Here is a 27,826-nt window from a genome sequence, read left to right on the forward strand (position 1 = left end):
ATCCACAGCTGTCTGCTTTTAATTATAATTATCCCCTTTTGCTTCCTTTCTGGCTAATGAGGGGGGGGATTACATTTTTTTCTCCCTTTTCTCCCCCTCCCTCCTTTCTCTGGAATTGAGGGGTGGAGTGAGTTCAGGGTCCTCCTCCCCTTCCTCCCCAATCCCCTGGTTACTGGGAGAAAGGCAGACTCCAGAGGGTGGTGACAGTATGAAGAGATTTGTAGGAACAAAGGAAGGACAGGTTTGGATTGCTGGACACGTCCCAGAGTTGGAGAGACCCCCCCTCCAATCCACTGGCACCCCCTCCCATCAACCCCCAGCTCCCTAGACAAGGAACTCAATGTCTTCCAGCCGGTGAGAAAGGAGCTAAAGGGAGCCCTAGTCTAGAGGGAAGGAGGAGGGAAGGGGTGGGGAGCTGGGGGTGGGGGTGCAAAATTAGTCTCAAAGGATCTTTATTTCTGAGCTAGTGAAGCAGATGTAATCAAGGGGAGAGCAAAATAATCATAATGGGAGGAATGAGGGGAGGGGGAAGCTGAGGCTGGAATGGGGGGACTGGGCCAGGACGGGGCTGAGACTTGGGGGGCAGGGAAACTTGGATGGGGGCAGTCTCTGGCCTTCTCCCACCTCCCCAAAGTCTCCCTACCTTGGGGTAGGGAAAGAACGACCGGCTCTATAGACTCTGACCTTCGCCCTCAGAATCCCTCTTTCAGAGCTTAGGGATGGCCGGGCCAGGAGGTGGCTGGGAAGGCACCCGGAGAAGAGAGCCCCCCGCCACAGCTGAGGGAGGTGGTGAGGAGAGGGGAGACTGAAAGCAGTGGGGGAGGGTGAGAGAGGGGAGCCAGCAGAGACTCAAGTGGCCTCCAGGTCTGTGGGACAAAAGTTGGAGGGAGATTTGTGTATGAGAGAAGAGGGGAGGGGGCCTTGGAGAAGGGGGGGGCTTTGACAATGAACTTGAGACAAACTTCATTAGCATGCAGGCCTGCTGTCTGTCACGTCGAGCTCAGACTGAGTTCCCATGCAGGCCAGGAAGAGTGGGAGGGAGAAAGAGGGAGGGGCTGAGGGTGGGGTGAGAGAGAGAAGAGACCCGACCATTGTACCATTCTGGGCCCCAGCTTCCACCAAATATCGGGATCCCAGCCCTGGAAACCAACCCCCAAATCGTTCTGCCCCCTCTTAGAACAAGATAATTTATCTCCCACTTTGAATCTGCGGTCCCACCCCTCTTCTTCCCTTGTCTAGACTTCCAAGGGCTGGCCTTCACCGCCCCTCCCAACCTGTCCCCCCCCTCCAGCTCTCAGCCTTCATCTTCCAATTGTCGCTTTCTCCTTCACAACCAAGATGTGGATTTGTGATGTGTTGAGCTGACAGGGACAGGGGAGTTGGGGGAGGTTTGGAAAGGGGAGCCCAGAATGTTTTGAACCTCCAAATGGCAAACTGCATCCTCTTCCTATCACTCCTTATTCACTCCACTCCCCATCCCAGGCACACATCATTTAATCACGCTATCAAGTTCAAAGGTGAATTAGAACTGGAAGGAGACTGGGGACAGCGGTGTTTCTGTCACACCTTTTCTCTTGCTTGCTTTGGGGATGAGGGTGGCCTGGAGGAACAATAGCTTTCCATAGCCCCTTCTTCCTGCCTCAGGTTAGCAAAGGCAGTAGGAGGAGGTGGGAAAGAGTGGAGATGACAAAGACCCCTTCCCAGGCCGGCAGTAGATGCAAGAGGGAGGGGCTTCCTCAGAGTGGGCTGTTATTTTGGTGGTGGTGGTGTCTCCAGACAGGGGCAGCACCCCCTTTTTGCTGCCTTTCCAGGGAGAGCAGCAAGAGAAAGAAAGAGAGAGGCAAGCGAAATTCCTGAATGGATAGACAGATGCTACGTCATCCGGAGCTGCGTCCTCCACTCCACAAGAGGCTAGGAGCCGGGAGAAAGAGGCAGTCCAGCGGCAGGGGCCACCAGCGCAGGCTCTCCTCCTCACAGAAGCCGGGTAAGTGGCCATTCATTCGGGAGGGTTCTAGCCCCTCAGACATCTGGGCAGGTGGTGGGCAGGGATCCCCTAAAATCAGTCAGGGCGCCCTAACCTTCCTACTTTGCCCACCAGCTAATGGAGGCGGTGCAATAATCGCAGAAAGGAAAGGCTGATGAAAGATTTAGGGGGCGACCCAAAGGGAAAGGCATGTGTGTGAAGGAGCAGTTGGCAGAGTGGGATTTCATCCCCTGTTCCCGCATCTGTCTGTGGAGGTGAGCTGAAGCAGGGCCCTGCCCAGCTGCCCCAGAGCACCTCTGGGTCCCCCTCCTTCCTCTAGCCGGGCCAGCCGGAGACGGGAGACAGCTTACTAAGTTTGTCGATGGGATTCAGGGGGGCTTTAGGGTCATGGTGCTACTGATCCTATTAATCCGCCCCTCCCTTCTCTCCACCAGACACGGCCAACATCTTAATGCTTGCACCAGAGGAGAGGCAGGAAGATTGTAGTGGAGATGGGAGGGAAGAGAAAAAATGGTTCTGTATTTGGACTCCTGACCTTCTTTCCTCGCCCTGGCTCTCATTCCTCTCTGCCCCCAGAGACTTCAGGGCTCAGGGACAGAGAGAGTCTGAGGGACTGAGGTGGTTGCAGTGGGGGCGGGGGGGGGGCGGGGAAGAAGCCACATCTCCAAAAAGGTGGGGACCAGAATTAGGAGAAAATCCAAAAACGTTGGTAGAATTTTGATTAATTTTATTCCCCTTTTACGTCCCTTTTCCTATGAGCAGGGAGGTGGGAAACAGGTTGAGGGGAGCTTAAAGGGAAGTGAGGTGTTAGGGGCAGATGCTTAGGTTCAAGAAGGAGAGAAAACCTTGTTCCAGCCTTCATGAGAAGGGGTTTTTTAATTTCTTGTCTCCTAAGAAGGGCAGGGGGAGACAGAAAGAAGACACTATTCTTATCCCTAGTCCCCACCCACACGGTACTTTCTCAGAGATAGGCTGGGACCACTGTGGCATAGTAGAGCCTGGAAGCCAGCAGACTCTTTCTGGTACCCCAGAGACCAGATTTCTGGGAGAGGCTGAGGCTGCCAGCCACCACACACACACATATTCCATGCCTCCTGGGGTGTGGTCCTTGTCACCATGTCCCCCTGGGCATTGTGTGTAGGGGTGGGGTAGGGTAGGATGCAGGGCAGAGGTCAGCAAAGGAAGGGAGAAGTGCTCAAGGGACCCCAGGACTTTTCAATTAAGGTGGAAGAAGAAACCAGAGGCTCCCCCAACTATCCTTGTGCTTATTTTCTAGCAAGTTGGGGGTTGGGGTTGGCCCCCTCTATGGTATGAATATAACAATTTCAGACTGAGACATCCCTTTATGAAATGAACAGGCTGGCAGAGCTTGGGTTTGGAGTCCAGTGGGTATTCATGGGTGTTAGAAGTGGGGAATGAGGCATTCAAAATACCCCTCCTAGAAATGAGGCTTGGATTTAAGGCTTCTTCCATATCCCCAACCTTCTTCTTCTTTTTTTTTTTTTTCTGACTTCCTCTGCATTTAGGTAGTTTATCTTCCTGACACTGAAAAAAAGAAAAGAAAAGAAAAGAAACAAACAAAGAAAGAAAAGGAGAATTAGTTGTGGAATTGAGTTTGAGGTAGAAGGATTCACCAGCTTACCTCATACACACACACACTCACACACAAATACACTTCTCTTAGTATTTTAGGAGCTGAGTTATCCATTGTATACATGTCATTCCTCAAAATCATACTTTAGCCTGAAAACAAAATACTGGGAAAGTAAGATTATAAAATATTGAGACTGGGTTTCATACCCAACATTAAAATTAAAGAAAAAAAAAACAACAAACTGCTTTGTATTCACACCTTTTGTATATGTGAAAAAGAGAAGGAGATGAAGAGAGGGAGAAAATTGTTAGCTACAGGATATGTCTTTATGAATCCTTAGTGATATGCATGGATAGATGATAGATAGATAGGTAATGATGAGATGGGGGAGAAAGCTAGCGACATAATATGATTGACAGTATCTTAAGTGTATAGCACTTTACAGTTTAGAATGCAGTTAGATCTAGGTAGACAAAAGTATATCCCTGACCCCAGGTCCTTCATTCTTTCCTGAGCATGCTTTCTGATAGAGCATGAGCAGCAGGAATCTGTGAGGAGACAGTGGCCACTGGGCAGGGGATTCCTTTTCTAGGTTTAAGTCAGAAGGGCCACAGCATCTCCACAGGCTCAGTTCAAAGCCCTGGGGCCACATGTTTTGGAGGGAGGTGGAAGGAGGTCGTGAGGATGGGGCTGGGTTAGAATTGTCCAGACAAAATGGAGCTGGAGAGGCTCAGGTCAAGGGCCCTGCCTCCCCTGCACGTCTAGGCTTTTCCCTTTCAGCTCTCTCCCTGTGCATCCTGGAGCTTTGGCAGTTGAAGAGGGGAATCTTAGACTGTCTAGGTCTGAAAAACCTAGGAGAAAAGGAGTTGGTGAGAGAGTGGCAGGAGACAGGGGTATGAGGGAGAGAAGACTAGAGCCATTTGAAAGAATTTAACCTTTGCATTCTCCTCCTTGACAGGAGCTGGTCATCCAAGAAGAAGCAGCCTCGTTTGTTTCGGGTGTCATCGTAGGTGTCCACCTTTGGCTTTGGGGGTATTTATTTTCTTATTTGTTTTTGATGGTGGTATTGGGCGGAGGTGGAGAAAGAGAGCTGGTCCCACAATCACCTGGGTTTTCTCCTGTTCCCGACACCTCTCTGCCCCATGCCGTGTCTCTTCTAGTTTTCAGCCCCTGATTTGGTCTGTTCTGATTGTAGGAAGACCTATCTAGTCATTGATAATTGGAATGGAACACGGGTGACAGGAATGAAGGCCACACTGTGCCCAGCTCTGTGGGAGAGAGGAGAGGCACTGAGGATTCCAGGGACTCTTTTCCCTTCTCTCATGGGCTCCTGAGGGCAGAGATGGAGGCCAGCTAACCCTGGGGGAGGTGGCTGGTTGCAGAGGGAAAAAGATGTATCTGTATATGAGTGATAGAGGTGAGGAAGGAGTGTGGGTTGTGCTGCAGGGGGACCTAGGGAGCTTAAACTGTGAGTGGATGTGGGTGCCAGGGTGTTTAAGCCATGGGAGGTGGGACTGCTGAGCGTATGGACAGATGTCATTGCATTTGTCTTAGCTGATAGGTTTGTGTGTGTGTGTGTGTGTTTGTGTGTGTGCGCACGCCTGTATCCACACACAGCACCCTTACACACTCATGCTTTTGCCCCCAAGGAGACCATTTGCTGATGATGGCTGACCTTCTAGCATCTCTGTCACCTTGTTCTCACCTTCCCGACTCCATAGGGCTCTCAAGCAAATAAAGGGTGTGTGGGGGTTCAAGGACAGCATCGGGAGCAGGCAGGGGAGCCAGTACTGAGGAGATAGGCCTGAGGGAGTCTCTGGCTGGTCTCTCAACAGGAGGAAAAACACGTTGGGGGGGATGAAGGGTGGTATTCCCAGGGATCTCCACACCCTTTAAACTCCTCTGACTGTCTAGAGATTTTTTTCCCACAGGTTCACCATTTTTTTACTGCCAATTTTTGCTTTTATTTGGCACTATCCCATATACAATGCAAATATTCTATAGCAAAAGAATAATGTACAATAATGATGTACTTATAGGACAGAAATAAATATCTGAACCCACCCTCCTCCAAATGCAGCTTTCATCTGCATCTTCAGGGCAAATTAACCTGATAATTGAAACAAAGAACAAATATGCTTTTTATTTAATTATCCAAATATTGCAAGAGGGTAGCTTGATGCTAGAATGTATTTTGGGACCAAGATTACAGAGATCTATCCAGAAGCTGCATCCAGAGAGCATGATTCAGGCCATGTTTTTCTTTACATGGGCCTCTTCAGGGACACAGACAATGGGTGGGCATCAGAGCTGTAGGGATGTGGGTGGGGACAGGCGCAGGCAAATAATTTAGGCTCCTGGGCTAATTGAGACACTTACAGACTCAGATCAGCACCAGGGATTTGGCATGCAGTCTCCACCATCCGCCAGAATTTCCCTGGAAGGATTTGGGTGGGGTCTGCAGACCATCGCTCTACAGAACACTGCAGCAGAAAGTGCTGTGTGCTGGAAGCAGAGGGCTCTGCTCCAACTGAGGCCTCCCTAGAGAGGCTGAGGCTGGTGGGCCAAGCACAAAAGGGACAAAACACACCCATTTTGCTCCCCCTGTTAGCCTCTCTCAGGTCTGCTGTATCCAGTTCTAGGGAGTAGAAGGGTCTCCTCTCGTCAAAGGAACTGCCAATTGTCACTAGCACACAAGATGAACATAACTCCCCCCACTGCCTGCTCTCACACACAGATCTCACAAGATACATATTTAGTCAATACCCTCCCCCTCTACCCACAATGGACTCAATCCACATCAGGGCAAACTCAGACTTCCAGACACACTCCCAGGTACACACATATTTTTATTAATTCATCATTTACTGGGCACCCACTATGTTTTAGGTGTAGTGCTAGATACCGTAGAGTCAAATAGTAAGAAATCACCTCTTGCTCCCCTTGAAGTAGTGACTTTTTAAAAACTGTAGCAACCTGCTTGGTATACAAACCAATCTCAGTTAACATGATGATGGGGAGTTTTTTGCTTCTTTCCATGGCTCGTAACTCCATCTCCATTAGAATACAGATGCCCCACTCATCCTCACCCCTGAGCGGGAGTTATGGGAGATCAGGTTGTCAAGTGCACCCAGACAAAACCAAACAAAAATTACTTCATCAGTCATCTGGACAGAGAGGAGGATTCCAAGTAGATAGTGCCAGGACAACTTAGAATAATCTTCATTTTCTTTCTTGGGGGCCCCCTTAAATTTGAACACTGTTTAGGCTGAGGTACCTCTGTAGGATGCAAAGCCACAGTAAGGTGCAAGGGGATCTGATCTAGCTCTTTAGCTAGCTATTTGGGGAAATTTAGATATGTACTCTTTTCTCTCCTGATCTTAGTTTTGGAAGAAGTCCAGTTGAGTCTGAATTTGGCTAATAGAGGTGGGAGTGGGGCTTTCTGTTGGGGAAAAAAACAAAAAACCAAAAAACCCCTTTCTGTCCTCCCTCTCCAACAAAAAATAAAGCAGTGTCTGAAAGGGAAAGGAGGTTCCTGCAGCTCCCAAGTGTTTCTCGCTAGGCTGTCTGGATGGCCAAGGCTAGGGTAAGGGATTGTGGAGATAAGCTTGGGCCCCACAGAAGGCAGGGGACTTGGTTAGAGATTGGTGACAAAGAAAGGGGAGAGAACTAGCTAGTAGGACCACCTCTTTCCCAAATGCTGGCACCAGCCTCCAGGCCCTGGGTGAGTGTAGTATAGAGGGGCTGAAAGCTTTGTTTAAAGTCCTTTTAAGGGATCTTGTGGGAGAGCAAATGGGGAAATACTTGGGGGGAGGTTGGTGGTGTGTTTGGAGAAGTGTAGGCCCTATTTAGGATTGCTGGAATGTCTAGAGGATATTTGGTATCCTATAAAGGGGTGTACTGAGAAATATTTGAGGATGTTTGTAGGCACAAAGAAGTCTATGGTTTCTCTGGGGCCCGGCATGGGGTAGGCTTTTAGAGAATGCATTTAACAGCATGCCAGTAGTGTAGTTCTGTCTGTGAGCGTGGGGAAGGTATCACTTTTCTGCAACTGTACCCCATCACCCCATCACCGGCTGGTGTGCTCTCAATTCTGGGAGGGGGAAGAATTGACACTGTGGAAGTTTCTAGAAAGCCTTGGGTAAGAGCCTTGAGACCTTGTGGAGACTGACTGAAGGGGAAAAGGTGTACCAAGCACAACCTTGAAAATGCCCTGAGACCTGGGAAAATCTTACCATCTGCTTCAGCTCCCTATATTTACTCTGGTAGGGAAACACAAGTCCCTGGGCTTTATCCTATCTCAAAGTCCCCCCACCCCTTCAAAATCATGCAGCAGTTATTCAGACATTTTCCAGTCTTTTGGGGGAGCACCAAATGAAACTCACTGGCATGGCTTGCATCTAACCAAGGCAAATAGCATTCATTCAGGCTGGGCTTTGTCCTAGCCTATGAAGAGGTGGGACCCTGGAGTGGATAAAACATTTTGTCTGGGCGTAAAGGCCAAGCACTGGGTCCCCTGGAGTGCACCCTTGTAGGCATAGGATCTCTGGTGATAGGAACCAACCCGTATTAAGTAGACAGATTGGCTCCAAGTATCCAAGTCTTGGGATTTTTTTTTTTTTTTTTTTTTTTGAAAAGGGGCCGATAGGAGGGTGGGGTAACTTGGGACCAGGAATTTAGAACTGCTCCCACTCAGGCGCATTGGCTCAAATGGGACCCGCAGCTCCACCAGCCATCGAGAATCTGGATACGCCTGCGGACCGGCGTGTGTCTCTCAGAGTTGGGACGCGGCATTATTCGATTCTGATTCTCCCGGCCAGATGAGAAGCTAGGACCAGAAAGTCCCGAACCAGAAACCTTGCTGGAGAATGATTTTTCTCCCTGCGGGCTCGGCTCTCGGGCACCCAGAGGTGGAACCTGGGTTGGGGGTTGAGGGCTCGTGGTTGGAGGCGCATGGGGTGGGGGAAGGGAAAGAAAGCGCTAGCAAGGGCCTCCAGGGCAGGGTCAAATGTGCGGGTGTTGCCCAGACTAATGCCAGCTGGGATCCTACAGCCTCCTCTACCTGAAACTTTGGTGCTGCAAACAAGTTCAAGAGATATTCCCATTTCTGCACGGCGAAAAAGGAGGCCCAGCCTCACTCAGACCCTGCGTCTCCCAGTAGGAGTACCAAACTTCCAGAATCTTTTCCTCACGGTTTTGGGTTGAAAACTGACAAGGAAGTTTCCTGCCCATCCTAAAAGATTAAGATCACGGTCTGGGAGGAATCAGAACCCTAGAAGCACAAAGAATACCTGATGAGAAAAGGCAGGTAGAGTCTCCAGTCATCTGGTCCTTTTTGAGGAGATATTACCCTATCTCTCGTCTCTTCTTTGAGCCCTGAACCGGGTGCAATATACCTAGGGCCAAAATGGAAATGTAGAACCTACGAAAAGAGTGAGGAGATCAAAACCACAAAAGGCAATGGATTGGAGATGGCAAGCAGGTTTCGGGGATGCGTGAGGCAGCAAAAGGCTGGAGATCAGCACACATAGTAGTTCCTCCCCCCTCACCATTCTCCTGGGGGGGAAGGGCGCCCCAGTTGAGCGCACCAGCTCAACCTGGGAAGGGGAGGGGCGGAGCCGGCGGGGGAACGAGGCAGTGACGTCAGACTCAGCGGAGCCAATCAGTGGTTGGCCTGGGGAGGGAGCGTGAAAGGATGAATGAAAAGTCCGGAGCCGGAGCGCGCCCGGGCCAGAGCAACGGCAGAGGCTGAGCAGAGAGCTAGGGAGGTGAGGCCCGCTCTGCCAGTTCGCCTTGGCTCCGCGGAGGCTGAGATCCTGACGGGCGCCTCCACCCCGGCGCCCGCTGAGCCCTGGCACCTCGGACCCAGGGCCATGGCGCTCCGTGGGCGGGAACGTACCGGGAGGACCACGCGGGAGATCACCGATGGGCACCCTGGGCTCGATGTAAGTGGCCTGGCCCTCTCGGGCACGAGGTGGGCTAGCGCCTCGGAATCCAGCGTGCCAGCGCTTCCGCCACCAGGGGCTAGGGGAGCCCCACACCCACCTCGGGGCTCTTGGGACCTCCTTGATGATTCCCACTCCTGATCGGAACCCCTACCAACCCCTAGAGCACCTCTCGCTTCGGACCCCCGGCCATTTTCACAGCCCTAGGTGATTTCTGGACCTCTTTGTACAATGCTGTTTCTCTGGGGCGTCCTGCGAGGCCCGGGACTTGGCTCACCTTCTCTGCCCTCCATCCGCTTTCCTCCCACTTACCCATCTCATGGGTGCTCTCTCGGATCCTTTCCCGGGTGGTGTCTCTGCCCTTTCCTTCCTCTCCTTGAGATACTCGCTAGAGAGTCTCTGGGTCGCCTCCCACCCCACCCCCACTCGCTTCCCTCTCTCTTTGGGTAGCCGGGATTTCCCGGTTTCCTATTGGGACGCCTGCGGGGTTTTGCCCCCAGGATTTCGCTACCCGCTCCCTCTTCCAGTCTGCGGCTAGGATCCAGCCCTTTCCCCCGCACGAGCTCCCACCGCTCTGGTGAGTTGGGGAGCTGTGGAGGAGCTGGCTCCGCGCCTCTCCCCTACCACCCCTACGCGGAGGCTCGGGCTCCGCTCAAACCTAAGGCTCAGGCTGTCAGATGCACTCTGGATCTTCCGAAGGAGGGCAATGGAGACCCCGTGAGGTTTGGGAGGCCTCCGCCTCGGCCCCTGCGGTCTTCCCGGGTGGCACGAAAAGCCCTCGAGACCCTCCTATCAGGGACCAGCGGAACTCTAGCTTCGGGCTCGAACGGGGAGCGGGAAAGCAGGCGTCACAAGCTTTTGGGATCCGAGGGAGATCCCCGGACTTCGACACCATCGGCCGTCGCCTGCTTTCCACGCCTTTTTCGGTCTCTGCCGTGTCTGTATCCCTGTGTCTCTAAGTTTTTTCCTGTCTTGGACTCTGTTTCTCTCTCCGTCACCCACCTCTACCAGTGTACCCTTTCCCCAGCCCCCACCGGCAGGCAACCAAGAGGCTGCGGCGGCACAGGCGTCGGCAGCTGCAGCCGAGAGGCTGCATGGAAGAGGCGGCGACGGCAGCCAGGAGGCGGGGTTGGTTGTTATCTTTGGTTATCTAGCTGTATGAGTGGTGTGGAGTCTTCATAAAGCTAGATAACCGAAAGTAAAAATAACCCCATACACTGCGCAAAGGGGCCCCGGGAAAGCAGGCCGCACGCTCGGGGTTGCGGGTGGGGGAGGCTTAAGACAGGGGCTAGAGCTACAAGGACCCACCGACCGTGGGAGGCAAGAAGAGGACCCGGCGGCCGTCGGGCCTCAAGACCGCACGGTCGGGGCGACTTTCCACCCTCCAACTTCGGGCAGCGCAGGTAGGAGTCGCCGTCCCATTTCACTTTAGCCAGGCGCAATGCAATATATTCCCCCGCTGAGTTGGGTGGGCTGGGGGGAGAAGAAAGGGGCATTGTGGTTTCTTCTCGGGATGGGGCCTTTTCCGGCTGTCTGCGGACTGGGTCACGGCAGGGGAAGCTGCTCCAAGGGAGTGATCTGTCGAAAACTGGTTGCAGGGTTATTCGAACAGGGCCTGGGGTTCCTGGCCCAGGGCTCTCCCACCGGCGCTGGTGAGCAGCTTCCTGCAGGCTATTCACAGCTATTGCTGGGGCGAGATAGTTCGGGGGAGGTTGCCTGAGAAGGCTAGTCTTGGCTCTCTGATCGGCTCCCTGAAGCCACACTGGTCTATCCAGCTTGGTAGAGAGCTAAGAATGGCGAAGTGAAGTGGAGGTAGGCTGGAAGTACTGGGGGTGGGAGTGAATTTGCTTAAAAAGAGGGCAGAGTGGCTGGAGAACCTTTTTGCCCACCCAGCCTGGGTTCTGGGGCAATAAAGTGCAGAGTATTTCTCAGCCCTCTTGTTTTTATATTCTTTCCTCTTTCCCACTCAGGACCTGAGCCTAATGTCTTGAAAATCTTCTCATGCCAGCTTTGTCTTCACTGACCAAAGGGGTTGAGTTGGGGTCTTTCAAGACACTCTCCCTTCCCACTCCGTCCTGTGTCTTGGAAATCATCTCCAAGAGCAAATGGCCTCAAGGAGCTCACACACAAAGGAATCTGTAGCCTGGTATTTATGCTGCCCAGAGAAAGCAAAGAATTAGAGAGATTAATCAGGGCCTTTCCTAAAAGAATCCATTTATCTGGCCTGACCTAAATTTTTTAAGCAAAAGAGTGTTTAGGTGCAGTTGAGAGGAGGATGGTTTAGTCACTTGGTAGAATAAAAGTACATGGTAGAATAAATTACATGTAGCAAAACTGGAAGTAGCCCCCTCTGCACTTATTACCTCTCCCCACCCCAACAACATCCCCACCATCCCCCCACCAACCCCTGCATTCCAGAACACAGGGCAGGGCAGTAAGGAGTCAAAAGAGGGCAGGAGAACTGGGCAGATGACCTTGTACTGACTCCTGTTTCCTGTGTAAATTTAAAATTTCCTCCCAGGAGCTGATTTTATAGCTAGAAGATTACGATTCAATTATATATTATGTGGGAGAAATATTGGGGAATCCAAACTAAAACAATTGGGCTTCAGAGAGCCTAGAGTACATATGTCTTCTTCCTTCAGAGGTTTGGAGGAAAGAGAGATTAACAGCCTTTTTGCTTTTTCAGCTGTTTGGAATCTGGGTTTTTTTGGAGGGGGCAGCTGGAGACGGGATTAGGGAGAAAGGGAGCGGGTTCCGGGCAGGCACTAATAATCTCTAACACTGCACTGTATTTCCCAGTAACAGCACTCTGCCTCCATGCCTTTCTTTGATTCCCCCAACACCATGAGGTAGCTGTTATTAACCCCATTTTACAGACAAGGAGCCACAGACTCCAATGAGTCCAATGAGTAATGTCACTGAACGGTTTCAAATCCAATACTTTTTCTACTTCTCTAGCTTGCCTGAGGGAAGGACTAGAGAGGGCGAAGTGGGTAGACTGAGATGGAGATGAGCTGAGAAAGAAGGGGAATCCCTGCATCAGGGAGAGAGAAAGCCCACCGAGAGATGCAAGGCCTGGTTGCAGGGGCTGCAGGGTTGGGATCAGAGGAGGAAAAACACCAGGATTTTTGTGTATTTGCGATCTGCTGAGGCTCATCCACGTGAGACTTAGAACCACTATTACCCACACAATGGGCTTATATTGTTATCGTTGTATCCCATTGGCATATTTGACCACAGGATCTCCAAAAGAGAATAGAGGCCCTGAGGGAACTGGGGGGTTAAGGGTTTCCATCCTACAAAATAAGCACCTCAGTGGGAAGGGGGAATAGAAGCCAGGTGGGATGTGGGGTGAGAGTTTGTGTCTGCCTCGTGTGTACATATGGTGTGTGGGTGTGTGGATGGGGTTGTCAGGAGATTGATGGGTGATAGTGTTTGTGAGCTGTGTGTGTCTGCTTATGAGGGTGAGAAGCTGAGTGGTGTCTGACCTGGTATGAGATTAGATGTGTGTGGTCCATGATGGGTAGGAAGTTCAGATGTGAGATTAGGGATGCCTGGCTACTTATAGCTATAAGTCCACTAGAGGAAGAGGCACTGTGGGATTTGTTTTTTGTTGTTGTTGTTGTTTTATTTGTTTGTTTGTTTTTACCAAATGCAATCACAGTGAAACACTGAGTCCTCCTCCTTCTGCTTCCTTCAACCTTTATACCAAATAGCACCTCCTCTAGCTAAAAATAGGAGAACTGGTGGAATGGGGGTGCATAGAGCCTGGGTGCAAAAGGACTCAGAAGATCCTCACCAATTACCAGTTAGGAAAATTTCTCTTTTGTATCATTACACTTCTGTCTGTGTCCAATAATTTTTAGTTTTGTTCCTCAGATATTGCAATATCCACCTATTCCTATTGGAAAACAAATTCTTTACCCATTTCTCTCCTCAGCTTTTTAGCCCAATACTTTCCCTTATTGACTTCTGAGTCCAGTAGTTCAAAGGCAATTTTCTTCTCAATATTTGTCTCAAGTTTTGCATTTTCACTCCTACTCTCACTCTGGGACAGATTTTTCCCAATTCTAAGCATCAAAAGATTCTTGTTGAAAAGTCCTTCACAATCAGCAAGCATAGGGAATGAAAAAGAACAAGCAAGGGTGACTGAAGCAAAGTGTATGTTTAGGTGCCATTATGTACCAGCCTCAGATCAGATATTTGTGTAATGGGGTTAAGAATGTATATCTCCAGTGTTGTTACATGAAGCAAATGAAGAATTCTATATAAAAGATTCTATAATATGTTATGATACCCACAGGGAAAGAGTAAATCTTAGATTGCAGATGGGTTAAAGGCTACATTTAGGGAAAATTGTTTGAAAGCATGTGATTGATCTCAGAATGCAAAAAGGACAGCTCTTTGCCATATTCTCCACTGCAGATCTCAAAACATTTAAACTTGAGGAAGTTCCTACTTTTCCAGCTTTGGAGTCAAGGAGGGCCTCTTGAAACCTGAGGAAGCAGTATCTGAAGCCTGAGGAGAGGAGGAGCAGACCCTGGGAAAGCTGTTAAGGGAAGAGGCTGGAGTCCACGTGGCAGAATAACCATTGTGTTTTTCTCCCTAATACATCTTACCATGTATTGCCATGTATTGGTAAGAGCACTTATGGTTGGTAAACTGACTTACATAGATGGAGAGATATGGCAATTCCAAGTTTATTCTATTAAGCTTCTAGAGTTACTAAAAAGTTTATTAAAGGACCAGGTAGGTAGTGGGTATAATTAACGAACCAAATGCAGATCTGCCTATCGGCATGCAGATTCTTCTTCACCAGGTGACTTTAAGAAGGTGTATTTTCTATCCTCTTGCCTCCCAGCCTCCCAACCTTCCCAAAAGTCAACTCTTTTTTTTTTCCTTTTTTTCTTAATGGCTGCACCCGCGGCATATTAATGTTCTTTGGCCAGGGAGTGAATCCAAGCTGTAGTTTTGATCACCACAGCTGCAGCAATGCTGGATCCTATAACCCGCTGAGCCTGGCCAGGTAGTGAACTCATGCCTCTGCAATGACCTGAGCTACTGCAATATTAATCCACTGTGCCACAGTCACCAACCCTTGATTCCCAAGGTTGGTAACTCACCAGAGCACAGGTCCATGTGCATTCTTCTGTATCTGGAAGTCCTTCATGAAGTATGTGCTTCCCAAGGTTTGGGAGTTGAATAGTGATAATTATTTCTTCACTTTCTTTCCACCCAGATGTTCTGGGGATGTTTGACCTTCCCTTCTTCTTCCTTCTCAATAGACACCCCGGGGATCTTGAGCCATCAGTGCCCTGTCTCACCCAGAGGCAGGGTGTGCCAACTTCCCTGGGAGTTAAATAAGTTTAGGTTAATGCTTTAAAATCATTGGAGGGAAAGAGAGGGAAAACCATAATTTGAGAATACATATATATTCTCAGAGCTTCCAGGAGAAGGAGGAGCAGGGTTATGGAAGGTAAGAGCGGGTCCGTGAATATTTAGATAGGAGAGAGAGATTTAGATATTTAGATAGGAGAGAAAAGGGGAACCCTTCCTTGCCACCCAGGCTCTCCCAGGGCTCAGAGTGACACCCCCCCTCCTCCTGCCCTAATCCCCCCATTAAGACTGCTCTGAGTTTGTTATGACAGCGGCTGAAGGCAGCTGAATTGCTGTTTGCTGTGTCTGCTAATTGGACTGAAGGGTTGGAATCTGGACACTGAAAGAGACCATTGTTGCTGTTTACCTTCCACAACTGCCTCCCTGGGGACCTTCTGGGTGAAGGGGAACAGCAAGCCCTCAGGGTCATCGCACCCATTCCCTGTCTCTGCACAAGGGACTGGGGGTAGAGGGATAGTTCACCTGTTTGCCTTTGAGTGGTTTGAACTTCTATGGCACAGAAGAGACAAGCCCAACACCTGAGTCGGTCTCCAGGCCAGGCTTGGGGCCATTGGGAACTCCTAAGGGGGGGGGGTTACATGCTTGTCCTTCTCTTCCCTATTCATTTCCTTCATCAGGGGCCCTAGCTTTGCCTCTTCCTCCAGCTGATCAGGCTTAATCCCTGAAAATTTTCTTATCTGCTTTCTTCCAGATCACTGATTCTCAACTTGTTTATGCACTAATATCACCTAGAAAGCTTTTTTAAAAAATGCTGATGTTGGGGTTCAGTTGAGTATCTGAGAATGAGGCCTACCATCATATCATTTAAAAGATCCCTTGGTGGAGTTCCCATCGTGGCACAGCAGAAATGAATCCAACTACAAACCATGAGGTTGTGGGTTCGATCCCTGGCCTTGCTCAGTCGGTTAAGGATCTGGCATTGCTGTGGCTGTGGCATAGGCCAGCAGCTGTAGCTTCCGATTGGGCCCCTAGCCTGGGAACCTCCATATGCCATGATGCAGCCTTAAAAAATTACATAATTAATTAATTAAAAGATCCCTTAGTGTTTCTAAATGTGCAGCTAAGGTTAAGAACCACTGATATAAGCTCATCTCTCTGCCTAGGAAACACACACACATACACAGGCACACACGTACCCTTTCCTACCTTCCCTACTTTCTGCTGTCCCCAAGCTCCTAATAGCTATAATACTATCAGATGATTGTGTATCTTCCTCATCTTTATTACTAAATTCCTTGTAGGAGCCGTAGGATTTAGAGGTTTGTAACCTGTCAACTACTTTAACCTGAACCCTATTGCAAGGGCAGGAACTCCATCTCCCTGTGGATTTCCAAGTAGGATCCAGATGAGGGCAGAGCTAATCCAGGACACTCAAGTCATTAGGGGTGAAGGAGTGTGAAGTTCAGAGTTTGACTCTTGGTCTCTTCCTCCCACAAAGTAGTATTGGCAATTTGGAGAGCTTCAGAGAGAAGAAACTTTCAGCAGAAATACACCTGCCCCTTTCCCTACCATTTCCAAATGTTTCTGCCTCTTCTCTTTCCTTTAGCTTCTTGCCTGGGACAGGTGGGTGCTCCACCTCCCTTCCCCTCCCTTTCCTCCTCAAGGGCACCAGAGCCGTATCCAGAACCATGGACAGCTCCCAGGCGGTGAGTGAGGTGGCTGTGCTGACCCCTTTGGGGAGGGTTAGGGAGGGGATCCTTTCTGCATGGTTAGATATCAAAGACTCTAGAATTTTTGATCTTTGGGAATTGTTTGCAAGCAGCTGTGGAGTCTCAGGGAGAGGAAAAGGCTAAAGGCAGTTGCCATTCTATCTGCAGGAGGTTGGGTTTGTCCACGTTGGAGAGTCTGAATGAGAGGGCCTGCTCTAGCAATAGGAAGGATGAAGGTGAACTTTCAGGAAGAATTTAACCTAAGTTCATATAAGATAGAGTATATGGATCAGGAAGAGCCTTAAATAACAGCAGCTCTTTATCCCTCATTTTACAGAGCCCAAAAGAGTGGGAAAGATGTGACCAAAGTCACTCAGCGGGTTAATGGAAAGGCCAAGATCCAGGCTTCTAATTTCCAGCTTCTTAAGGAGTCTCCTTGCCTGAATTGGTTGGAACAGGCATATTGCTGGTAGGAGAGTTCAAGGTTGCCTCCATACCAAAAAGGACAGGATGCATGTCTGGACATATGAGGTGTGCACACAAGCCAGGGAGAGGTGGAACTGACTGCTATCTCTGTCTGGAGAAGTTTGAAGGGGTCGCCTCAGGGAGAAGCACAGGGTAAGGCATACCTAACAGTAGCTGGCAAGCCCATGGGAGAAAAGGCAAGGAGGCAACCATCTGCCAGGGCAAAGAGGCCAGTAGATGGCCACAATGAGTCTCCAGAGGCCAGCAAGAGTCACACAAACTGGAACAGGGCCTGGGAAAGGCCCTTCTGTGTGCCCAGTCCTGCTCCCCCAACACCGCAAGCCTAGAAACAAAGGGGCCATTCTCTGTAGGATTTGATGCCGCAATCTCCGGCTGGCAGTGCCAGGTGGTGGGGGCATCAGGGGGTGTCAACCCATTATGCCCCCCCCCACCTCTCTAGGTCCTCTGGGGCTGGATGTTGTGGAGGTGGGTGTTCCATGCCATGTTGCCATGGCAACCACCCCAACCCCCACCTTCCAAAGCACAAAGAGAGACAGCTCTCACCCCCACCCCCAGGAAGAATCTGGGTCTGGTTGGGAATCTTCCCTTGGGAATCCTCCTTTCTGATGCACAAGCCATGGCATGTATCACCCTCTTTTCAGCACCCGGAGCTGAAGGTTCAGCCATTGGCAGACCATACAGGCAGGGAGGTTGGTACATCCAGAGTCTCTGGGCAAGGTTGTGCCAGTGAGTCCCTTATACTTAACCCTCTCCCCGCCTCCCAAGCTCTCCTGTCCCTCACCTATAGCCAAGGCCATCCTATGCCTTTTCAGCTGAAGCGAGGAGGTCTTGACCTTCTGCTCTTTCCCAGAAGTGAAGGACACCTCACTACTCCCAGCAAGCTTCCAGGCTGTGGGAAGAGAAGAGAGGGCCATTCCTGCCACCCTTCATCTGCACCCTCCGCCATTACTCATTAGGCATTCTGCCCCCTCCTTCCGCTCGTTAAGCCTGATTTGCATATATTTGCATAATACAACTCATTTGCATTCCAGGAGGCTCTTGGTAGGAGCCAGGAAAAAAGGGGAGGGGGGTTAGAGAAGAGAAAAAAGGGGAGAGATTTTGTTTGCATCAAAGTGTGTGTGGTGGGGGGGGTGGCAGGAAGAAGATAGAAATAAAAACTCACACTACTTTCTTTCTTCCCTTCTGCCCTCCCTCCCTTAGCTGGACTCAGATGCCAAAGAGAGATGCCAAGGGGCCTGCTTTTTTATCCTTTTTTGTCTTGCTTCCTCCGGCCTTGGCTCCCCAGCCTGGCCCCCCACCTTGCTGGGCTCAGGCTTCAGAAAAAAAGGGACAGGGGTAGGAGGCAAGGCTGTGGGAACGGAAGCGGAGGGAGAGGGAGGCCACTATCTTAGGTAGCCGGTGCCTGGAAAAGGGCCTCCTGCATCAGGTGTGGGCTGCCAGCCAGCCCGGGGTCAGTGGCCGTGGCGGGAGGTGAGGCCCTGAGGAGGGGTTTCCAGCTGATCAGGACCATTGCTGAGTCTTCCTACTAGCAGAACTGGGGGAAAAGGATGGAGAGAGAAGGGAGGAGGGAGAGATGGGGGATGGTGGCCCCAGAAGAGACATGAGCCACATTTAGGAGTAGGTGTTGTGGGAGGACTTCTGCCTGAGGTTTGGTTCCAGACCCCTCATGAGTTCCAGTGTCAGAGGACTTGGAGCACTATGCATAATATTAAAAAAAAAAAAAACTGGAGGAATTAGACCTGGGTGTATCAGCAGGAAGGGGAGAGGATAAAGAGTGAGCAGGCAGGATGATCCATCAGTTTGAGGGTTTCTCTGGGACCTGGGAAGGGCCCCTATGAACTTGAGGTGACATTCCAAGTCTTCTCTCCTCAGCTCACCCTTCTGGCCTCCATCTTTATAGCTGGTGAGACCTGTGCCCCCTCCAGCCCCTCACTCAGCCTCCTTAACCAGACCCAGTGTCCCTTACTCAAGCCTGGTGACCTCTGAGGAGTATTTCATACTGAGCCATCCCATCTTCTTTGGCCTTTGGTTCTTCTCTTACAGCTGATTATTCATTCTGGATTCTATTCAATCAGTCTTCTGGACTGACTCCATTCAGTCTCCATTCAGAAGTGTTCCCCAGGTTCTGCTAACAGTTTTTTTTTTTTTTTCCCTCTTTCCACTCACATTCTTTCACTTTTATCATTTCAGTATCACTAAGATTTCTCTAAACTCCAGATTTGTACCCTAACGACTATCTGGGTCCATTAGCTCCCAGATCAGACTGGAATGGCGCATCTGATTGGCTAAGCCTGGAGCACGTGAGCAGGCCCTAGCTGCAAGGTAGCCTGAGAAAAGTGCCTGTGCTTTTGGCTTCTGTGGTGTCATATAAGTACAATCCCCTCCAAAATTCATGAGATGGCTGTTCCCCAGACATAGGGAGGGCCTTCAGATGCTCACTTATTTGGCATTGAGTGTGCTTCAAATCTTGCCCTATGTTCCTGCTTCCCTATCCCTCTCAACAGCATCATTAAAATTCTAGGTCCTCAAGTGCAAATCCTGAGCATTATCCTGGATTTACCCTCTTCGCTCCCCTCATCCAGATCAGCCACATCAGAACCCATCACATTGCAGCGCTTCTCACATCTGTGCCTTCCTTTCCCTTATCCCTAGTTCCATTATCGGCTCATTCCTTCAACAGACGTTTATTGGGCTGGGCACCTACTGTGTGCCAGGTGCTGTGCTGAAGAGGATGGTGGAATACAAAGCTGCTTTGAGGGCCTAGAAGCCTAGTGGGGGAGGCAGACAGGAATAACTACAAGACAGTGTGAAAGCTGCTGTCTTGAAGACCTGTGCAAGGTATGTGGCAGCATGGGGGCCAGAGCCCTGAGCTCCCTCAGGGGAGTTATGGAAGGCTTTCTGCAGGGGGCCAAAAGATAAGTGTTAAAAGATAAAGGGATAAAATTGATGAAAGGTAAGCAGGGGACTGCCAGTCTAAGGAGTCTGAGAAGTGTGTGGTGGGGAGTAGACAGCATATCCGAAGGCAAGGAGGTAGGAAAGCAGGGTGTGATAGGGACTAGAGTGTCATCAATGGGAGTCCGGGTGAGGAGGAGATGGAGGCCAAAGTTCAGTTATTAAGAGCCTATGTGGAGTTCCTGTCATGGCTCAGCGGAAATGAGTCTGACTAGGATCCATGAGGACACAGTTCTATCCCTGGCCTCGCTCAGTGGGTTAAGGATCTGGGTGTTGCTGTGGCTGTGGTGTAGGCTGGCAGCTGTAGCTCTGACTGGACCCCTAGCCTGGGAACCTCCATATGCCACAAGTGCGGCCCTAAAAGGACAAAAAAAAAAAAAAAAAAGCTTACGTGCTTCACCAGGGAGGCTGGATTTGATAGGGGTACTAGGAAATTAGCCAACAGTGTCAGAGATACTGGGTGCAGAGTGTGGCTCAGGGGCAGCCCATGACCATTCTCGGGAAGAAGGCGGAAACCTGAAACTTGTTGCCCGCTGAGCCCAGAACCAACCAGATATTTAACTGACTCTTGGATGGTTCTGAACAAATGGGGGAACACCAAAGGGCTTGGAACCACCTAAAGGAGGGTCCTCTGCCTCTAACCCTCTAGAATCACCCTTTCTCCCCTCAGCCACACACACCTGCACGCTGGGGGCAGGCTTGGGGGAGCTGTCTAGGGAGAAATGTAGAGAAGCCAAGGTTGGCCTTGAGCACGGTAAGTGCTCTGAGGTCAGGTCAGGACAGGAGATGGGCCTCTGCAGACTGGAGTGGAGAACATAGTTCAATCCTGGAAACTTCTTGGAGGAGGGAGGGAAAGGGTAAACGGGGGGATGTAGGGGTGGGCAAGGCTCTGAGGAGAGTCTTCCTAGAGAAGGGGTGAGAGGCCAGAGAGACAGCTGAGGCAAAGATGAGGCCACTGCTGGCCGTGGGGTGGAATGGAAGTGGGGGTGCCACCTACCGCCCCTCCCCCAGGCCCAGTCTCTGCACAAAGACCTCTCTGTGAGTAGCTGTGGAAGTGGCCCTGTCAGGTGAGAGGACTTAGCTCCAGGGCCCATCAGGGGTGGGCTGGAATGGGTTGGAGGAGGGGAAGGTGTGGAATGGCTTCAGGCTTTAACTGGAAGGAAATAGAAGCTGAGACTCGGCCAGGTCTCAGTGAGGCCATGGTGGAGCCGCTCCCAGGACAAGCTCCCCTTTAGCACCAATACCCCGCACCTGCTCTCTCACTGTGTCTTCCCAGATGTGACTCCAGATCCTGCCAGGCCTCTCCAGGCTGCCTTCCCCAACACCGCGCCCCACTAGTGCCTCTGCAGCTGCCCCCACCCCAAGCCTCTTCTTCCCAGTGTGGAAACTCTCAAGTCCCCTCCAGCTCCTGCACAGGGCTCCCGCTCCTGGGAGGGGGAAAGACAAGATAGACCAGAGCTCAAAAAGGAGTCCAAGGTCCCCTTAGTCTCTACACTCAGGCTCATCTTCCCCAGGGGAGGTTCCCTTCCTTGCCTGGCCTCCTGTCACTTATGCTAATTAGCAGTGGGGATAGACCACCCCTTCCTTCAGGCCCCCCGCTGTGTACAGTGTCCCCCCTAATAACAATGTGGATTTGGGGCACTGGAAGTGGTAGAACAAGAGCAGACACATCTCAGCAGATAGGTTGCTCACAGATTTGATAGAGGAGCTCTATCCATAGAACAACGAAAGAAGGTTTTGATGTTTGGGGTTTATTTATTTATTTTTGTCTTTTTAGGGCTGCACCCACGACATATGGAGGTTCCCAGGCTAGGGGTCAAATAGGAGCTGTAGCTGCCAACCTACACCACAGCCACTGCAATACCAGATCTGAGCCGAGTCTGCGACCTACACCACAGCTCATGGCAACGATGGATCCTTAACCTTGAGTGAGGCGGGGGGGTCAAACCCACATCCTCATGGATGCTAGTCGGGTTTGTTAACCACTGAGCCCCCTGGGGTTGGGGGGGTGCTTTTGTTTTGCTTTTCAGGGCTGCAGGTGCAGCATATGGAAGTTTCCAGGCTAGGGGTCGAATCAGAGCTACAACTGCTGGCCTGCACTGCAGCTCATGGCAACGCTGGATCCTTAACTCACTGAGTGAGGCCTGATCCTCATCCTCAGGGATACCGGTCAGGTGCTATAACCCGCTGAGCCACAACAGGAACTCCCAGAGTTTTTGGTTTTTGATTCTGGAATCCAGCAGGCTGGTCAAGATGCACATTTTGTCTTCCTTCCCTTACTAGTTGGGTGGCCTTAGCCAAGTTGCTTGATGTCTTTGGATCCTAACTTGCACCACCGTCCTGAGGATCAAACAGGTCGGTGTGGATGAGAGTGTTTTGCAAGGCTGTGTGCAGATGTCCAGTGTCCATTCTAAATGCTGAGGGACACACAGGTAGAGGGGCCACCATAGGCAGGCGAGGACAATCAAGGGCGGCTTCCAGTGTTTGGAAATGAGGGAGGGGATCGCTGGGGCGGAGAGCGCAGGTTCTCTGGGTGCAAAACGTGATGAAGGTCTGGCTGGGCTCTGTGAGCTCTCTGGTCTCAAGCGGGTGAACATCTTGCTGAGAATGGTTTGGGTGGCACTTGCTTTTAACAACTAGATGATGAAATGGCCTCCAGGACCACAGCTTCTTTCATCCTTCTCAGGAGGCGCTTCCTGCTGGCCCCGTGAGAACCCCGTCCAGCAATTCTGGGATGAGAGGAGGGTGGCATGAAGCTCCATTTTTCCCCATTGCCCTGACCTGCTCCCCACATCTCAATGTTCTCCGGAGGGAACATTAGCCAGACATTGTGACCCTCTGCTGAATGAACACAAAATGGTTCCTCCAAGCCCTGCCACTCGGAACCCGCCCAAGTCTGATTTTATGCTTCCTTGGCATTGTCAGGAGTGAGCTCAATTCAGACCAATTTAGATCTCTCGGCCCATGGGCCAGGGGGACTTTGAGCAGGAGGGTCTTTTGTCTCTAAGCAGTCATTCCTTGTTGTACAAGCAAGAGTCAGGAGGAGGGATGGTTTTGGCCTCATCCCCCACAGACAGCAGTGGAGCCTTTAGGCCTGGAGGGAAGGGCCAGGCTGAGGCTGGCATATGGAGGGAGAGCCCTGGGCACAGGGGGCATGAGCTTCACCCAGCTGGGGCTACCTTCTGCTGGGTTTGTCCATCTGGCACCAGCTGGCTTCCCGGCACCGTCCCCACAACCAACCAGACTCCTTCGGCTGTGGTTGCCATGGCAATTGGCTGCCATCTTGTACTTAGGGCACTATCTCATATCTGGAATTTCCCATGGGGTTCCTGGAGGATGGGAGATAGGTCTCCAGGGATTTAGCCTTTCCTCTTTATATCCGCCCAATGAAAATTCATATTAATATATGATTTTTAAAAATAGCCAAAATGAAGGCTTACTTTATGTGAGGCTCTGCTAAATACTCCCTATGTGTTATTTAATTGGGCTAAGAAAGCATTAATGAAATAAAATTCAAGAGGTCCCCACCCAGTTTCCTGTTTCTATGATGGACTTTTTCTCTCTCCAACCAGGAACAGCCAGGTCTTGCTTACTCCTGCCTTGGGAAGTCCTTCCCAATGTCTAACCAAGATCTGTACCGCTGAAGTACCAGTTCTTTGACCCTCGGCTTGACATGGCTAATTTGAGAGGTAAGGAAGGAACTGTCACCAAGCTTTAGTCACTTTCTTTATTGAGCTTCCTGGACTCCAACTGTTGGGATAGGGAAACTAAGACTGGGCTAGACTGGTGAGGCGTCCAAGTGCCCCTTAAGCACTTGAGGATCCCAAATCTAAAAACTTTTGTTTAGAGAAGGGGAGTCAGTGTCACAAAATGCTTTGAAATCCCCCTTCGTTGTCTGCATCTCTACCCAAAGAAAGAGGCGGGAGCCAGAGACCTTTGGAAAGTGATATGCTCCCGGACTCTGGGAGCCCCTCACCCCCACCCCGCCGCTGACTCCACCTCCTGGGGACATTCCGACAGGGTCCCTGAGAGATCCTGGGAGGGTGAGAATCCCCTCCATCGAGCTCAAGCAGAAGGCAGACCATGGTCACCTTGAGCCAGAGGGGCACCTACAAGGGGCACCGAGCAGGGGCCGGCTTTTGGAGGGAATCTTGAATGAGGAGCAGGTGGAGAGAGAAAGGAGGCCACTCTCAACTGAGGAAGGGAGGGCTGGCAGGGAGGGGCTGGGGATAATTTATGATATCATTGTTCCCCCGCCCCACTTTCCCAGCCCCCACCCTCTTCCCAGCCCCCTGCTACTGTACCGTTGCTAGGAGATGCTGGCTCCGTCTGGGGCTGGGAGGGTGTAGCAGGCGGAGACTGTTCCATCTGGACTCCTCCTCCCCCACCCAGGGGAGGGCCCGGCCCTGAGTTTCATCTTCCACCCCTTCCCAACCCCTGACAGACACCAGTCTCCTCTGTCGTTCCCCCAAATCCAGCCAGCGTGGGACTAGAAGGGTTCCCAGACAGCCTGAGGATCTGGCACAAGGAAGGGAAAAGAGAGCTGTGGAGAGAGAGGCCATCCGACTTAGTAGGGGCACTGAGGAACAGCTGGCTCATCTCAGGCCCTCTAGGAGCCAGCCCTGCTGGGAAGAGGGCGAGAGGGGGTTAGGGACACAGGCCTCAAGGAGCCCAGGTTTGAGGGAGGCTGAGTCCTTACCTTTGGGGAGCTTCCAGTAGGATGTGTGAGGCAGACCTCCCATCCCCACCCCTCCGGTCAAGTTCAAGGTTAGGGACCTGGCAAAGGCAGGCTTGGGGGTGGGACGGCGGAAGGAGGCAAGTCTGGAAAGTCTGAGGAGAGTCTAGAAAGGAGGAAGGTGACAGGGATCTGAGCAGAGGTGTGGCCTAGATCCCTTCCTCTTTCTGAAATTCTCTTCTCAGGTTTTTAAAGCCCTTGGAGAAGTCGGGTGAGGTGAACTTTGGGGGCTCCCGACTCTGGGAGGAGTAGGAAAAGAACGCGGTATCCACCTGATTTCTGCGCAGCCCCTATTGATTTTGTTCTTTCCTAGGCACAGGGAGGAACTGACCTTGATTTGGCACCTGCTTGCTTGTGTAAGCCCTTTTTTCTTTTTTCTTTTTTTGGTCATTTTTTGTTTTTTAGGACCACACCCGTGGCATATGGAGGTTCCCAGGCTAGGGGTCCAATCGGAGTGGTAGCTGCTGGCCTATACCACAGCTCCCAGCAACGCCGGATCCTTAACCCACTGAGCGAGGCCAGGGATAGAACCCAAGTCCTCGTGGATGCTAGGTGGGTTTGTTAACCACTGAGCCACAATGGGAACTCCCTATGTAAACCCTTTCTTAGCCATTCTTATCTCAGTGAATCTTCCAACAGTCCTGAAAACTGAGTGATACTGTCGCCACTACACAAAGACATAATCAGAGCCCCAAGTCACAGGACTGGTAAGTGAAGCTGGGCTTCAGGTGGGTCCTGGTGGACCCCAGAGCACATGCGGTCTCCCCCTCCTGTACTGACTGCCTAAAGAATATGTTCCAAACACAGTCAGGAACACCAAGAGGAGATGGGACCAGGTAGGCAGGGAGCCTTCTCTGCAAGTCCTCAGGGGGAGAAGGGGCATTCCCTCTCAGGCGCAGGACTGAAGTCGGAGGAATGCTACAGCAGCCCTTGAGGAGTGAAGGCAGGCCTGGGGAAGGGGGCACAGGAGCCCTAGAAGTCAATAAAATCCTCCCAGCTGGGCTCCTGGCCAAGGGAATATGCTTCCCATCTTCCTAAAGCCAAGTACCTGGGGCCACCGCCGCCTCTCACCTGCTTGAGATCTGAGTTCCCGCCCTGGGCATTCTCCCCCACCCCCACTCCACGGCTCTGGGTAGAGCACCTCGAAGAGATGTCTAGACTCAGCCACTGTCATGGTAGCCCCTTGGAGAGCCCTCCCTGGTCTCTTACCTCTCCTGGCCCCTGGACGGTTACCTTCTGCCTCCTGCTAAGGTCTCCATCCAAAGAGAAGCTCTTTCACTCTTGACCTATTTATTTTCTTTTCAGACCAAAAAGAAGAACCTACTTCACCCACTTGTCCTGGGTTCCCTCTGAGACGCTGTCTTGATTGACTGAAAGATGAGGCTAAACTCTAGCAAGTTGAGTGGCTCCTCCCAGAATCCTTTAAGCAGGATAGAAGTGGGGAGGCCCCAGCCTCCAGCCTGGGCAGCCCGTTAGACTGGAGCCGCCTGGCAAAGACTTTATTTCATCATTGCTCCAGTGTCTGCAAGCTGTCCATCCTGGCCAGCCCTGGTTTCCCCTGTGTCGTCTGAACTGAGAATCTTCTGAGATGGAAGTCCCATCTCATGCCTAATAAAGACTCTCAAATATTGAACAACAGTACCAGTGGTAGTGGATGTACCTGGGCAGGGGAGGGGCTGAATGAGAGGAGGGCGGTGTCACGCTCCCCTCTAAGAGACCAGCACTGTAGGAACCACCATTGCCACAGAAGGGGGCAGCCTCACTAAGACGACTCCCACGGCGGGTGGGGGGTGCCTGGGGAGGAAAGATCTCCTTGGCTCCTTCCGCCTCTCTCAGCCACCCCAACTCTCCTGGGAACACCATCCCTGACAGTCAGTTCCAACTCAGAGTGGTGGGCTGATGCTCCCAGCCAAGGAAGCCCCTAGCTGCCATCCCAAGGACCAAGAGATTGGGACAGGGTGGGGTTGCTCCCCCAGGGTGCTTGTGTAGGAGGTCACTGAGTGGCCCTCTGTCTCAGCCATGAAGGGACCCTTTGCTTAGAAATGTCCTCCTGGGAGTTCCTGTCATGGTGCAGCTGAAACGAATCTGACTAGGATTCTTGACGTTGCAGGTTCGATCCCTGGCCTTGCTCAGTGGGTTAAGGATCTGGCATTGCCGTGAGCTGTGGTGTAGGTCACAGACGTGGCTTGGATCTGGCATTGCTGTGGCTGTGGTGTAGACTGGCGGCTACACCTCCAATTAGACCCCTAGCCTGGGAACCTCCATATGGCGTGGATGCGGCCTTAAAAAGAGAAGAAAAAAGAAAAAGAAATGTTTTTCTGGGTTTGAAGAGAACACAGAGAAAGAACACTCCTGCTTTCTCTCTGTCCACCCTCAGTAGAGACAGAAGGGGATGAATATGCCTAGCAAGAGGGATTCAGGTTATTAGACAGCAGATAGGACTTCCCAACCATTCCTGGTAGGGAACCTGAGGGAGTAGGGGAACTATGGCAAGAAGATGTGCTCTTGACCTCATTTCCCCATCACACATCTGTATAAAACATGCTCTCTCCCCAGCCCCCAAAGAGCCTCCCTCTCACTCTCTGGAGAGTTACTGCTGCAAAACGTTAGGAAAATCCAGAACGCCTGCACCTTCTAAGCTTTCCACCACCCTCTAAAAAGTTCTTCCCCCCATTTAATGACAATTCCTCCATGAAATTAGAGCTTGAATTAGAGCTGAAAGTTTTCTAAATAAAAAGGCTTAAGATAATATATGAGTCTAACAGCACAAAAGGCAAAGTATGTCTCTTTCCCACCTCTGTTCCCAGCCTCCCACCTCCTCAAAAGGCAACCACTGGTACCTGTGTCCTCCCTAAGATACTCTATATGCCACCAAGCACACAAGTCTACACCCTGCCCCCTTCCATATAAACTCTGACCACAGCATTTTTAGCTCCTCTAGACCAGGGCTCCTAGCCTGAGGTCAAGATGAACCTCAGGGGATCCTTGCACCTGCTGAAATGGCATACAGAATGCTGGCTAGGCACCTGGGCACGGTTTCCGGAAAGAAAGAATGCATTAAGAGCCACCTGGTCTAGCCCA

The 27,826-nt window shown here is 51.1% G+C and overlaps 1 long non-coding RNA gene and 1 other non-coding gene across 6 annotated transcripts; both read left to right on the forward strand.

The window, feature by feature from the left end:
- Positions 1,094-26,386, forward strand: LOC106510131. Of its 5 annotated transcripts, none has more exons than XR_002343420.1 (6): positions 1,094-1,984; positions 2,099-2,238; positions 4,537-4,610; positions 13,952-16,569; positions 16,910-23,699; positions 25,059-26,386. It is a non-coding gene; the product is annotated as an uncharacterized LOC106510131 (long non-coding RNA). The 5 variants fall into 5 exon arrangements; XR_002343418.1 differs by lacking the exon at positions 2,099-2,238 and having other exon boundaries at positions 1,094-1,517; positions 1,812-1,984; XR_002343417.1 differs by lacking the exon at positions 2,099-2,238 and having other exon boundaries at positions 1,095-1,984.
- Positions 10,648-10,736, forward strand: MIR9-1 (microRNA 9-1). Its single transcript, NR_035363.1, has one exon. It is a non-coding gene; the product is annotated as a microRNA 9-1 (primary transcript).

The sequence above is a fragment of the Sus scrofa genome, chromosome 4 (genome assembly GCF_000003025.6).
Source record: "Sus scrofa isolate TJ Tabasco breed Duroc chromosome 4, Sscrofa11.1, whole genome shotgun sequence".
NCBI classification, from domain to species: domain Eukaryota; kingdom Metazoa; phylum Chordata; class Mammalia; order Artiodactyla; family Suidae; genus Sus; species Sus scrofa.